General features: G+C 34.0%; 1 long non-coding RNA gene across 1 annotated transcript; it reads left to right on the top strand.

Moving 5' to 3' along the window:
- The first annotated feature begins 409 nt into the window (after positions 1-409).
- Positions 410-4,959, top strand: LOC127875215 (uncharacterized). Its single transcript, XR_008047328.1, has 3 exons — positions 410-517; positions 2,164-2,460; positions 4,829-4,959. It is a non-coding gene; the product is annotated as an uncharacterized LOC127875215 (long non-coding RNA).
- Positions 4,960-9,858: the final 4,899 nt, after the last annotated feature.

Genomic DNA, 9,858 nt, shown 5'->3' with positions numbered 1-9,858 from the left:
TTAATAAGTTCAAGGTAATATAGTCATAATCTAAGTGGAAGAGGACCATACTTGAAACATATTGATCGCTTATGTTTTAAAGAAGTTGTACTTTATAGACGATTCTGAGTTCATGTATATTTTCCACAATCTCTTGAACATTTTTAAAGACATAAAACAAAGTAATAAGATAATTCTTACAAAATGCTTGATACAGTTGTCTGCTCTTGTTTATAGATTGGGGTCATGTTGGTAAAGAAGTATGAAAATATGAAAGCAATATGTCAAGGGACATAGAAAATATTTTAGGTGGTACGCAAACTTTAACATAGATTTATCAATAACATGCATATTGTAAGTGAAAAAAGGGCCAAAATTCTTACAAAATGCTTGATACAGTTGTCTGCTCTTGTTTATAGGTTGGGGTCATGTTGATAAAGAAGTATGCAAAATATAAAAGCAATATGTCAAGAGACATGTATTTGAGCTGGTACGCAGACTTTAACATTCCAACGCTCACGGGAACGCCGACGCCGGGGTGAGTAAAATAGCTCCACTATATATATTTCATTTATAAAAGTCGAGCTAATAATCACCCATATATTATCCTAAATTATAAGAATTAAGACATAAAAAGGTAAATTTGGCTAAAAAAAAATTGGGCCAGCCCTGCAAAAGATATATATTGACATCCGTGTGCATTAGGAAATGCGATATTATTATGATTACTGAACAAGAGGGCCATGATGGCCCTGTATCGCTCCACTGCTGAAAAAAAGACTGAAACAACATTCTCTGCATGTGCAAATATAGGCCCTAATTAAGCACATGTGCTCTTTTGTGACCCTCGGGGCTGGGTCAAATTTAACCCAAGGGGCATTTTTTGAGCAAACTTTGTAGAGGACTACTATATCTCACTACATACAAAATGTGGTAGCCCTAGGTCCTACAGTTAAGGACCAGAATATTTTTAAAGTGTTCACAAAATGAGCAAGATATTAGCGTATATAATGTTCAATTTTGTTACCCGCGGGTCAGGGTCAAATTTGACTCAAAGGGCATAATTTGAACAAACTTGGTAGAGGACTATAAGATGTTACTGCATACCAAATTTAGTAGCCATAGTCCGATAGGTTTTGGACAAGAAGATTTTTAAAGATTTCACAAAATAGGCGCTTTATAAGCGTTTATTCAATTTTTTGACCCCCGGGGCAGGGTCAAAGTTGACTCCAGAGGCATTATTTGAACAAATTTGTTAGAGGTTTATTAGATGTCACTACATACCAAATTTGTTAGCCCTAGGCCCAATGGTTATGGACAAAAAGATTTTTTAAAGTAGAAAATATGCACTATATAAGCAAATAATGGGCAACATATATTTGACCTCTGACCTTGAAGGATGACCTTGACCTTTCACCACTCAAAATGTGCAGCTCCATGAGATACACATGCATGCCAAATATCAAGTTGCTATCTTCAATTTTGCAAAAGTATTCATAAAATGAGCGATTTTGGTCACATATATTTGACCTCTGACCTTGAAGGATGACCTTGACCTTTCACCACTCAAAATGTGCAGCTCCATGATATACACATGCATGCCAAATATCAAGTTGCTATATTCAAAATAGCAAAAGTAATTGCAAAATGTTAACGTTGGCGCAAACAGACCAACCAACCAACCAACCAACATACCAACCAACCAACAGACAGGGCAAAAACAATATGTCCCCCACTACTATAGTCCCCCCCCCACTACTATAGTGGGGGACATAACAATTGTGTACATTGTTATACAATGTTTTAAGCAAGGGACTTTAATCTCTACGACACTCTCCCTTTCATTTAATACTAGTTACTTCCACTTATTCTTATCCCATCTTGTGAGTAATGTATGCTTAATGTGATAATAATAATATAATATATCGTCTGTTAATAGCAAGAGATGATATAATATTTGAATAAATGTCTTTTAGCATGTCATTGTGTTATATTTATTATGTCTTTCTTCGTATGTTTGATCTCATATCTACCTACTAGTATGTGCTTTCATTTTATAGCTGCTATTATTTGTTATGTATACATGTACCCTGTACTTTTGTTTGTCGGGAAAAATCTATTAGCTGTTCATTGTTTATAATGTTCTACGTTAAATAAATCTTATTGTATCTTGATTCCTTTTAGGTACAATAGAGCACTGACAAAAACAAGAGTGCTGATTGAACAGACCTTCGGCGTTCTGAAGCGTAGATTTGCCTGTCTCAGCTATGGTTTGAGGGTGGACGAGGTGAAGGCCAGCCGCATCGCCATTGCGTGTGCTTTGTTACATAACATAGGCATTCAAAGACAGGATGTGTATGCGAGAGGGACGCCGCCATCTGACGACCACCCAATGAATGTTACCGAGGCTAACAACAAGAGCGGGGCACACTACAGAGATTACATATGTGCGACCTACTTTCGAGATTAGGATTATCAAAGGTACAATTATTCTTGTTACTATTTGTTTTTTCTTGTGAGTACAAAATTAGTGTTTGTCGTTTGTCTATAAATTAGATTGATATTTTTTTACAATAAAAAGATCCTATTATTTACAAAAATGGAAATACTTATACTGCAAAATCAAAAACAACAACTTTAGTGATAATATTGAGTGTATTCATTAACTAGATAGCACTTTTTCCGTCAAAAATACAACATTAAATGCAGCCTTGTCTTACAACTGTTAAATATCATCAAAACAACATAAATGGAATTATAAAAATATAATTAATCGTAAAATTCATCACATTTATTTATCATAACGATTAAAAATATTAGCATTAAAAATAAGTCTTTATTTATATGTGTTTATGTTTTAATGTCTGTGGACAACTTATAAATAGATGTACATTTGTACAACCATTGTACTTAACCCATTTATGCCCAGCATCTCGAAAAAAGGCCTTGGCAAACAGTTTAGACCCAGATGAGACACCGCATGATGCGGCGTCTCATCAGGGTCTGCGCTGTTTGCTTAAAGGAATTTTTGTAAGAAATATTCTAAATATAGAAATAAATATACTAGACATTCCTTATTTTGAAAATAAATTGATTTATTTTAGAAGGATGGGAGAAGTCCACAAGGCATAAATGGGTTAAGATAATCTTTCAGCTATACATACCACTGCATAATACAAGAATCACCATCAACACCCATAAATAAAACCATAAACACGAGAACACTATTACAAATGAGTAAAGTAATCCAAATGGAATGTGAATTGATATTGGTGTGTTTTTTTAAAATAAGTTATTATTATCAACAACAAAAAATTATGATCACATATCTGTCACGTGTTACTTTGAATGTATCATACAACACAGCTAATTTACAAAGTATACCCTTCACCTAACAATTTAAAAATAAACAAATCAACAATTTAAATAACAAATCCATTTTTGTGCCCCACTTCGAAGAAGAGGGGGTATATTGTTTTGCACATGTCGGTCCGTCCGTCCGTCCACCAGATGGTTTTCGGATGATAACTCAAGAACGCTTAGGCCTAGGATCATGAAACGTCATAGGTACATTGATCATGAATTGTATATGACCCCTATTGATTTTGAGGTCACTAGGTCAAATGTCAAGGTCACAGTGACTCGAAAAAGTAAAATGGTTTCCGGATGATAACTCAAGAATACTTACGCCTAGCATCATGAAACTTCATCGGTACATTGATCATGACTGGCAGATGACCCCTATTAATTTTCAGGTCACTAGGTCAAAGGTCAAGGACAAAGTGACTCAAAACAGTAAAATAGTATCCTGATGATAGCTCAAGAATAATTAGGCCTAGGATCATGCAACTTCATAGGCACATTGATCATGACTGGCAGATGACCCCTATTGATTGTCAGGTCACTAGGTCAAAGGTCAAGGTCACAGTGACAAAAAACGTATTCACACAATGGCTGCCACTACAACTGAGAGCCTATATGGGGGCATGCATGTTTTACAAAGAGCCCTTGGTTACATACATATATTTTGCAGTACTTTAAAGTGTATGAGAAATTAAGATATATGTTTCTAAATTTTTAAATCTTAATAATTCCTTTTAAAACATGTAGCAAATCTGTTATTGGAAATTGTTATTCTTGAACAGCAGAATGATCCTGACAGAAATCGCATCTTAGGAATTATGAATACATTAAAAAAACTATAAAATCTAGAAATGTACGATATCAATGTTATTTTGTCTAACATAATTTATTTTTGATCTATATGTTGAATCAACACATTCATTAAAGTTCAAAATTTATCATGTGGTCTCTGGACAGCATCTCTTTCCGCATCTCATGCAGTCCTTTGTCATGAGCTATCTTCTGTTCCAGCAGCACAATTTCCAACAAAAGGCGCTTCTTTTCAAGACTTTAGAAATCCTCTTCAATGCTTTCTCTTGCTCTCTTTGAGTCTAAAATGTAATTAATACAATACATATAGAAAGTACATAAGTAGACTATTGTGTGTTTGTTCAATACCATAACCTTCAAATTTAGCATTTTGTAGTCAAACCTATATAAAGTAGAGTTTGAAGTTTTAACGTATGACAATAGTAAATAATAGCATGTACATATACCATTATAACATTATATTGGTGTGCATTATCAGAAATATCTGTAATCTGCAGCTAAACTAAACAAATGAATACTATTGTTTATATTAATTAACAGATACATACAAAGGTACATACAATTTAAGAAGTGTAATTCATACAATTTATACATTACATGTTCTACTATTACATATTACACTAGAAATTCGGATAAAAAATATACAATTTACTTTTGTTCTTTTCCTTTATTTTAGCACTGCACAAATCAGTCGACAGTGGTGCCTTTGAATGGACAACTGTCTGGGGATCTGGATACAAATTGAATTGTTATGTTATTACAAATTTTGAATGTTATTATTTGCGAGTATGTTTGTCCTCAAATGCCAAAGAAAATTATTTTTGTTGATAGTTTGTTTAGTTTTGCTATGTTCTGTTGTGTCCTGCGTGCATTTCAAAATGAAAAATCTTACAAGTTAAATGTTTTTCTTTTATTAATTAATTACCTGATACACTCTGCAGCTGTTTCGAAGTTTTCATCTCAACTGAAATATAAACAAAATAGAATTGGTGATTATGTTTTTGCTACTTCTGCATGTGTATAGAATTAAACTCAATGTATCACATACACTTAAATGCACACACAAGCAGATATTTGAAGGCATAAACATCATAATTTAATGAATACATACATATCAGATGACAGGACTGTAATATTTCTGTTTTGTATTTATGGTATTCTTACCATAATAAATTAAGATGTATTAAGAAAACAGGGCTTACTCTGTCATTCGCCAAATTAACCAATGGCTACAAATAAGGAAATTTGGCTACAAAAAATTGCAGTTGGCAACAAGGATTTCTACCAAAGAGCTGTCAGAGGAGAGCGCTTGACTATTCCAGTGCTTGACAGTATAACGTAAGCCATCATGTTGAAAGTGTTCATATTTAATAAGTTCAAGGTAATATAGTCATATTCTAAGTGGAAGAGGACCATACTTGAAACATATTGATCGCTTATGTTTTAAAGAAGTTGTACTTTATAGACGATTCTGAGTAGTTCATGTATATTTTCCACAATCTCTTGAACATTTTTAAAGACATAAAACAAAGTAATAAGATAATTCTTACAAAATGCTTGATACAGTTGTCTGCTCTTGTTTATAGATTGGGGTCATGTTGGTAAAGAAGTATGCAAAATATGAAAGCAATATGTCAAGGGACATAGAAAATATTTTAGGTGGTACGCAAACTTTAACATAGATTTATCAATAACATGCATATTGTAAGTGAAAAAAGGGCCAAAATTCTTACAAAATGCTTGATACAGTTGTCTGCTCTTGTTTATAGGTTGGGGTCATGTTGATAAAGAAGTATGCAAAATATAAAAGCAATATGTCAAGAGACATGTATTTGAGCTGGTACGCAGACTTTAACATTCCAACGCTCACGGGAACGCCGATGCCGGGGTGAGTAAAATAGCTCCACTATATATATTTCATATATAAAAGTCGAGCTAATAATCACCCATATATTATCCTAAATTATAAGAATTAAGACATAAAAAGGTAAATTTGGCTAAAAAAAATTTGGGCCAGCCCTGCAAAAGATATATATTGACATCCGTGTGCATTAGGAAATGCGATATTATTATGATTACTGAACAAGAGGGCCATGATGGCCCTGTATCGCTCCACTGCTGAAAAAAAGACTGAAACAAATATTCTCTGCATGTGCAAATATAGGCCCTAATTAAGCACATGTGCTCTTTTGTGACCCTCGGGGCTGGGTCAAATTTAACCCAAGGGGCATTCTTTGAGCAAACTTTGTAGAGGACCACTATATCTCACTACATACAAAATGTGGTAGCCCTAGGTCCTACAGTTAAGGACCAGAATATTTTTAAAGTTTTCACAAAATGAGCAAGATATTAGCGTATATAATGTTCAATTTTGTTACCCGCGGGTCAGGGTCAAATTTGACTCAAAGGGCATAATTTGAACAGACTTGGTAGAGGACTATAAGATGTTACTGCATACCAAATTTGGTAGCCATAGTCCGATTGGTTTTGGACAAGAAGATTTTTAAAGATTTCACAAAATAGGCGCTTTATAAGCGTTTATTCAATTTTTTGACCCCCGGGGCAGGGTCAAAGTTGACTCCAGAGGCATTATTTGAACAAATTTGGTAGAGGTTTATTAGATGTCACTACATACCAAATTTGTTAGCCCTAGGCCCAATGGTTATGGACAAAAATATTTTTTAAAGTAGAAAATATGCACTATATAAGCAAATAATTGATTTTGTGGCCCCCAGGGCAGGGTCAAATTTGACCCCTGGGTCACAAAATTGAACAAACTAAGTAGAGGACTATACAATGTCATTACATACCAAATTGTGTAGCCCTAGGCCTAATGGTTATGGACAAGATTTTTTTTTGTTCACAAAATAGGCATTATATAAGCATATGTTCAATTTTGTGACCCCCGGGGCAGGGTCAAATTTGACCCCAGGGATAAAATTTGAACAAATTTGGTAGAGGACTATTAGATGTCACTACATACCAAATTTGATAGCCCTAGGCCGGATGGTTATGGACAAAAAGATTTTTAAAGTTTCACAAAAAGGCCTTATATAAGCATATGTTCAATTTTGTGACCTCCGGGGCAGAGTCAAACTTGTCCCCAGGGTCATAATTTGAACAAACTTGGTAGAGGACTATAAAATGCCACTACATATTAAATTTGGTAGACCTAGGCCCAATGGTTATGGACGAGAGATTTTGAAAGTTTTCACAAAATAAACCTTATATAAGCAAATTTTCAATTTTGTGACCCCCGGGGCAGGATCAAAGTTGACTCTTGTGGCATAATTTTAACAAATTTTAAAGAGGTTCACCCCAGAAACATTCCTGAGAAATTTCATCAGAATTGGACCAGTAGTTTAGGAGAAGAAGATGTTTAAAGGAAAAGTTTACGCACGCACGGACGCACGTACGACGGACACAGGACCATGATATAAGCCCTGCTGGCCTTTGGCCAGTGAAGCTAAAAATTGCAAAATCTTATCAATTTGTTTTAAGTTGTACCTTCATATTCACCCACTGGAGGGCCATGAGAACTTTGAGTGTCTTTATGCAATGAAGCCACTGCTTTTGGCACCAATGATGATGAATCTGCTTCAATATAAATAAAATTAAATAAACAAATATTCAATCTCATCAACAAATGTATATAATGTAAGTAGAAATACATATAGTTTTGTTTATAGCAATTGCCGTCTTAATGTGTGTATGTATTTATCCCATCATTATTCAATCATCAACCAAAACTCACATTATTTCTTTAACTTCATATAATGTTTTACAAATGTTTTCAGCAATTTGTATGTGTTTAATTTTGAATGAAATCCATAAACATGGGGAAATTATATTACAAGAATAACCTGTATTGATTCCTAATAAATTATAATAAATATTACGATTCAAAACACCCAATCATAAATAAGGGTGCACTAACATACATGGTTTCTATGAATAAGCATACGCCCAAGACCTACTGGCCTTCTGGTCCTCCAGAAAGAACAAATCGAACATAACAATGATATGTGGATATACCTGAGGTTTCAATTCCTCCAATTATTCCATCCAATTGTGGTCTGTCTATGAGAAATTGAAGTATCAATTCCTCAGACGGTTTGAATGGTTTTGCTAACCCACCACCAGTTTTCTGACTGTTCTTAAATTTGTCCCGTACTAAAACCGGATTGAACAATGATTGATGGTTCTATATTACAAGACAAAAGCATTTCATGTTCATTATTAAAATCAAAGCACTAAAAGTACTGGTTTGACGATGCTTTTGAAGAGGATGGATATATAGAGGATATTTGTTGGATTCGGCGGAATATCGATTTTCCCAGAAAAACAGCGAAAAAAATCGATATTTTCACTGTTATTTTGCACTGTTTAAAACAGTGAAATACCAGTTTATTTCACTGATATTTCTATATAAATCACCGGAAAGCATAAAATAAATAAGAATCCATTTAAGTTAATCTACATCACCGCAATTGTGTAATTTTTATTGTTTGTCATTTATCCGCAGGTCAATAGTTAATGGTTGTGGTGCAATCGTTTCCGTTCTTGGACACTGCACTACCTTCAATGAGATTTATTTACCTAAATATCTCATATTTGAACTTACAATTCTTTTGGGAGTAATGGTACAGACAACTGGACAAAACAGCAACAATGTGCTAACCCATTATCTTTCGAGGAGCATAATTCAGATTCCTGTGCTAGCCCCCGATCACAGTATGTTGGGGTATAAAATAGTCAAAGTTTGTTTTTCTTCTCAAAAGATTGTCGTAGATTATAAGTTGAGGAATATATCATTCAAGACTACAACTTTTAGAAAGGCATTTTTTTCATTTATTTTTATTGGTAAACAAGGTTTTGTAACAATCTATACTATACATAGATAGCTTTAACAGCACAATGTGGCTCACCTGAAACTGATTGTTTCCTAGTGGTGTTAACTAATTTTTTATGAAGATCTAGAAAAAAGGCATTGTGAGTATGAACAAACTATTTGCGTCTATCCGGTCTAGTTGAGCCTTGTTACCGAGTTCCTACTTTTATTTATTTGAACATTCTGTTCAACTGCCATGAAGATCAGGTAAAAAATGTAAGTGTTAACATAGATTTTAATGATTTTAGTTATTGACCAAATGCTTGGAAGCACATGACCCACTTTGGAACGTGACCTGTTATTCACTGAGACTAGACCTTGTGACCTAACTGTTGAATATGCTACTTTCAAGCTTGACTTTGAAGTCATTTAAAATAATTTTCTAACCAATTTACAAGTGGATCAGAGACAGAATGTGACCACTAAAGTATTAACAGACCTTTTCTTATATTTGACCTAATTGTTGATAGAATATGAAACCCAAAATGACATAGCAGTGACTAGTTTAATAAGAATCTGGCAAAGAGGTGACACTCAAATTTAAACATTGTAAAATGATATCTTATGTGTTCACAATAAACTTTGAATAAAATACAACAGACAAAGAGTAATAACAAAAGCTCACCTTGTCACATCATAACAAGTGAGCAAAATAACCAAAACTATGACATCATATAAGCGCTCAGTTACTTCCAATAACAATAAAATGTTACTTTTGAAACAAATACAATACCTTCCCTTTCTTACTACAGGCTGTTCTAAAACAAAAGATAGCCCTGTATCGGTCACCCAAAACTCCTTCTATAGTGTCAAAA

The sequence above is a fragment of the Dreissena polymorpha genome, chromosome 3, assembly GCF_020536995.1.
Source record: "Dreissena polymorpha isolate Duluth1 chromosome 3, UMN_Dpol_1.0, whole genome shotgun sequence".
NCBI classification, from domain to species: domain Eukaryota; kingdom Metazoa; phylum Mollusca; class Bivalvia; order Myida; family Dreissenidae; genus Dreissena; species Dreissena polymorpha.
The sequence above is the reverse complement of the archived record's forward strand: the minus strand, read 5'-3'. Positions and strand labels throughout refer to the sequence as shown.